Here is a 6,124-nt window from a genome sequence, read left to right as displayed (position 1 = left end):
GGCAACAGGTAGAAATTTAGGAGGCCATTTTTGCTTGGCTCTAATTTCTTTATGACATTTACATCCCCCCACCCAATAGTTGATATGACCATGATTGTTAAAAGAACAATAATTAACTTAGCATTTTGTACATCCTGCCTTTCCTCCACCATGAAACTTAAAAACAGCATACACAGACTCACCTGGGCTGAACCGTCTAAAAATATTGTAATGCATCTGGAATTTTTGCTAGACAATCTAGTGAGATTTGGAATACAGTTACCCAATACAGGTAAACATTCACCTCAGCGCTGGAGTTTTCTTTCTAGGGATGAAGATGAATGCTGAACAATATCCATAATAATTGTTCCTTACTGGTTTCCCAATGGAGTCCAGGATCCAGCTGTTCTGGTGCCGTTCACATTCAAGGGGTTCCTATCTGGTAGTGGGGCAGCTATTTCATTATTTTTTGATGCCGGGTTTTGTGCCAGAAAGAGATGTGGGGCAATATCATGGTCATCATCAATGTCCTGGAACGGCAAACGGTCAAGTGGTTTCACTCAGGGTCACAGGGGTGGGGCCTCCTTTCTAAATAATACAGATCAGTGTGAGGTTTAAATATTGCCAGAATAGAAGCTGCCATTTGTCTCCAACCATGCAGTGAAAACTGGGGTGGGGGAGGTGTCACATAGTTCTTGTGCTGCAATGGAGAGGGATGATTGGGGAACAGCGTGTTCAAACTCCAAGGACACTTAACATACAAAGAGCCCCACTCTAAGGCCAAGCATCTAGCTAGACCAGCCTTCTTTTCCCAATAACAACCATCCAAGGTGTGCCTGGGAAACTCGTAAGTGGGGCATGTGAAGGCAGCCTGTGGCTTGTCTCCAGGATCAGGCATTCAGCGGGATAGTGCTCAGTTAGCAATCAGGTCTGTAGCAATTCTGCTTTGCAGAGTTTGTGCCTCTCCTTCCGTAGAAATACATTTTAGAGTCAGCCCCTCCGTTTTAGGCTAAATATTTTCTTTATGCGTGGACATGCTTGTTTGTGAATCTTTATGTTTTCTGAATAATTAAATGTGTATTCTAAGGCCCGCCCTCCCTCTTTAAAAACAATGATGGGGTAGGTCAGCTCCGGGCACCAAATGTGGCCCTCCAGGTCTTTTTCATTCGGCCCTTAGGGAAATTCCACATCTTCTCCTCACTGGCCCTGATCCATGTCCTGCCTGAGTGCTTTCACCTGGCTGGAATGTGATAGTGGCTTTTGCTTGCTTGGATGTAAGATAGGAGAGCTGTGGAGGTATAGAAAACTCTGGGGGGGGGGTTGCAGGGAAGGAGGGTTATTGTTTTGGTTTGGTTTGTTCTTGTTCTTACCTTGCATTTTTAGGTTGTGAACCACCCTGAGATCTACAGATGAAGGGTGGTATACATATTTAACGAATAGCAACAGCCTACTGTAGCTTGATAAAAATCACATCCATCGGTCCACTCACTTTTACAACTGCAAAGCATGGGCATTTGACCCCCTAGAAGGTTCTCTACAGTGGAAGGAATTCCTTCGGCTGAAAAAGTTTTCCCTTCCCTGCATTTAGGATACTGGGGGATTTAGAACCTCAGATTTTGGCTAGATTAGGCCAAAGATTTGGGTGTGCAACAGTGAAAACACTGCTTTATACTAAAAAAATAAATTATTTTTAAAGTATGTGAACACTTTCCAAGTTTCTTGGAAGAACCCATTACCAGAGCAGGTAGCTGTCTTATCTTGCTTGCAACTTATTAAAATGTTAAATTATATGGTCACTTTATTCAACCATGTGTCAGCTAATTAACTGGTGCTGTGAAAGGTGATTTTGCATATATTTATACTCTGGTTGAATTTACTGTATTTGTAATCTCATCTTCATTTAAATTGAACCAACCACAACACACCAGTCCATGGAATCATAGAATTATAGAGTTGGAAGAGACCACAAGGGTCATATAATCCAACCCTGTGTAATGCAGGAATATGTGTTGTGTGTGTGTGTGTGTTTGTGTGTGTGTGTGTGTGTGTGTGTGACAACTGAGGATCACATTTTATGTATCCGTTGATAGGTGTGCTACACTGCTTCTTGATCTTTTCATATTCAACAATAACTTCCAGCATCTCTTGCTTGGAACGCTCATGTCACTCAAAGACAGAAATGTTGTGGGTGGAAATGTTAAATCACTGCTTTAAAAACTTGTGCTTAAATAGCTTTCACTGTTTCACCCTAGTGAAGTTGAGGGGAACTTTGGCAAACATTTGCCACCGGTCACAACTGTAAAAAGTAGCAGACTTCTTCAAATGCCAGTGTATCAAACACTTGGCAGATGTTCCAGTCTCCTCCTCACTTTGCCTTTCTAAATGCTTCTGGGACTTGGTTTTCTGCACTTTGGCTGCCATCTAGGGGAGAACGATGCAAAACGAAGAGATTACATTTAATGTTATCTAGAAAATCATTGGTTATATAGGCCAATGGTGACATATGCTAAAATGCGGCAACTAAACTGGAGTGTACTCCATTTACTTATCATCACCAAAAGCAACACAACACTGATCTAGAGCCCTGCTGCCTGTTTAATCTGCTTTTGAAGATGATGGCTAAAGGGCACCACATTAAGTCACTATTGTATATCTGGTAAAGGTAAAGGTACCCCTGACCATTAGGTCCAGTCACGGATGACTCTGGGGTTACAGTGCTCATCTCACCCTATAGGCCGAGGGAGCCGGCGTACAGCTTCCGGGTCATGTGGCCAGCATGACTAAGCCACTTCTGGCGAACCAGAGCAGCGCACTGCGTATATCTGGTAATGTCTTCTATTACTTGGTCTTCTTCTCTGATTCAGAGAGGTGGCAATCTTTCTACCACATTGGGAGTGCTCTCCTTCTGAATAGATGGAAAGTTGCAGACAAAACTGGAGTTTCCCAAGCAGAGATAGGGTAACATGTGCTTTGGACAACCTAGATGGCTTAAGGCAATTTTTTTCAACCTTGGTCTCCAGAGGTTATTGGCATACTCCTCGGGATATAATTTTCTGAACGCCTTCTTGTGCTTATGCACATAGGTATTTTGTTTTCCAATTCCTGTCTCATTCTTCAACCTTGATGAGGTCTCTCTGCCCCACCACCCACCCACCATTTTGCTAAAAAAATACAGTTCCTGCATATTACGTGCATCATATAATACTGATTATAGAGGAATAATTCCACCACATGCTTATGAAAGGGATACATGCGCTTTATGAGAGTGCGCTGTCTTAAGAGGTCCCAGGAACATGTCATTCTTGCAAGATGTTCTCCTTACAACTCTTCTGGAAAATGGAAAACTCTCCGAGGGCCTTACACTTGGGAAAGTATTTGGTGTGGCATTGCCTACTCCCTGGGGTTGCTCCTCAAGCCTGTTGGTCTATCTCCCAGAGTAGACCCATCTTTCTGGCCTTTCCTCCCTGTCTGAACAGATGGATCTCTGTGTCTACTGGGATCAGGGATATCTTAGGCACATGGATGCCCCCTTGTGGTGCATTTCAACCCTTTCCAACCCCACCCGCCCACTGCCAAATGTCCAGACGGCTCTAAGGCTAAAGAAAATGGACACCAGGAGAAAAGGAGAGATTTATGGAGCCAGGAGAAAAAGTGGCAGGCAGAGGGAGTGGAAAGAGAAGTTAGGAAAGAACAAAGGAATATCCCTTCCAAAATGACATTCCCAGCTTTTCTCTTTTCCCATGCCTGGAGCTGCCAGAAAGAGCAAACTGCAGTGGAACTGGCAGAAAGTTGAACTGACTAGGGGTTGCCCTGTGCATCTGCTGTACCCTCTTGAAAGTTTTTACTTCCTGCCAGTGGACAGGTGGGTGGTGACAACCCACACACAATATCCCCCTTCCTCCAGTACAGGAGTGCAGGTAGGAGTCCTTGCAAGGGCTTCTGCTGATGGGACACATTAGGTAAGTCTTGCCCAGAGGCAAAGATCTTCAGCTGCACACAAGGCTTTTAATAAACAAATCTAATATGCCAAAATATAGAACTAGTACCATCTAGAGTCTTACCTTATCGACTCTTGAAAAGGACAACTATGGAAGAGCTGAGTGGGAAACAAACCTGGTTTTGAATCTTCACTAGAGAACCAAATTTCTTAGGAACAAACTGGAATCTTTTCAGCCCTTCCAAAACACTAAAGTAGTACCTTGGCACGAAATTTGTTTTGGTATAATTTATTCAGGGAGGGGTGGTTCTCCCATTTGAAAAACCCTTTTGCCTTTTCTAAAGGAGTGATGGGAAACCAGTAGCCCTACAGCATTCATCCCTGAAGATCACTTCATGACACTGCAGAAACAATGCCAAAGTTCTCAAATTACTTTATTTCAACGTTGTATTTCCCAAAGTACACATGTACCCTCTCACTTTAAGCTTTCAACTTTTAGAAGACACTTTTTTGAATATGGAAGCAGTGGTAGAAGATATGGTTAATTTTAATCACATGCACATCTGATGCATAAGCAGCAACTTGCAGACCAGAGGTTGTACATACAGGGAATTTTCTGTGGTGGCTCCATTTTTGTGGCATGCTCTCTCCAAGGAGGCTTGCCTGGCACCTTCTTTACATATCTTCAGGCACTAGGCAAAAATAGTCTTCTCTCAGGCCTTTGGCTAACAGTCTATGGCCCTTTAAACTGTGGGGGTGCTTTATTACTTTTGCTTGCTACTTGCTTGTTGTGTATTTTTCTTTTTATATTGTAAACCACCCTGCGATCCTCGGATGAAGAGTGGTATAGAAATTTAATAAAAAATAAGAATGGTTTTTTGTCTAGAAACTAGTCTTACTTCCTGTATCTAGTGTGTTTTCCTCACGAGATCAACAGCATTTGACATGCTTGTTAAAGCATTCTTACAGAATTTTTTCAACTTCGTAGTAATTTTAAAATTGAAAACACTGAAAAACCCACACTAAGTAATCAACATACATCTAAAAAATTACCAAAGGCTCTCTGCATTACTGATTTCAATGTCCATAAAACTACGAACCAATATAGCAAAGAAGTTTTAGGTTTGGTAACTTGGGAGAAGTATTTAACTTATTGGTTTCTGCACAGTAGCTTGAAGGATTTGCTAGAACAGGCATGGCCAACATTGTTCCCTCCAGATGCTGCTGAACTCTCATCTCTCCTTAGCTCCAGCAAACATGATCAATGGTCAGGTATGATGGGGAGCCGTAGTCCAACATATGGAGGGCACCACAGTGGCTACCCATGTGTGCTAGGAAGTGGTGGATAAGTACATGTGCAAAACATAAAACAGTCAAAACTACATCCTGTATAAACTATCCTGAACAGGAACAGTTTCTAGTCTTAGAAACTTAGAATACGTGGGAGAGGTGGAAAATAAATTCAGGGAAGGAGGGGAAGGGAAGTCCATATATATGCTTTTGTTGTTGCTAGTCGTTGGTAGTTTATTATTTAATTTTCCTTGTGCTTTTTACATGTTCCTTTTGAATCATTTGTAAGGATGCAAATAAAAGACCAGTCTGCTTATACAGCTCAATAAGAACTTTGCAAAAGTCAAGGTGTGGTATGTTTTCTGCATCTGACCCAGTGCTGAGCTTTTCACCATTTCAGAACTTGCTTAATCCTGTCATGTGCATAATCATGTCATAACAGAGTGAATACAACTAGATTACACATAAAAGTATTTTAATACACAAAATAGTAAATAAAAGTGGCAAGCTTATTTTAAATAACATCTTTAATTAAAGTTTTTGCAAAGGCAAAATATTAAACTTAAAATAGGTCTTAGTACATCAAAATACTAAGTTTTCTAATTGTATTCCAAGCATGGCCTTTGAAACACATCCTGTACATCCCAGGAAGAGCATCCTTGATCTTCAATTGTACAGATTAAATTTTACAAACATAATAAATATATTTACCCCCTTACACATAACAGTATATGTACAACAGCAGTTGACAATAGTAGCTCAGAACAGCAACTAAGGATATTTTCCACTTCCCTAAATTATTTGGTACTCTAGGCACACAGGAGCAAGTTAATGCATGATGTTACCACATGTGGCTAGCCTGCATTTATCCTTCCACTAAAAAAAACAACAACACCCTTTTGTTCTTTGTCCAAATCA

The sequence above is a fragment of the Lacerta agilis genome, chromosome 1 (genome assembly GCF_009819535.1).
Source record: "Lacerta agilis isolate rLacAgi1 chromosome 1, rLacAgi1.pri, whole genome shotgun sequence".
Classification (NCBI taxonomy): Eukaryota; Metazoa; Chordata; class Lepidosauria; order Squamata; family Lacertidae; genus Lacerta; species Lacerta agilis.
The sequence above is the reverse complement of the archived record's forward strand: the minus strand, read 5'-3'. Positions refer to the sequence as shown.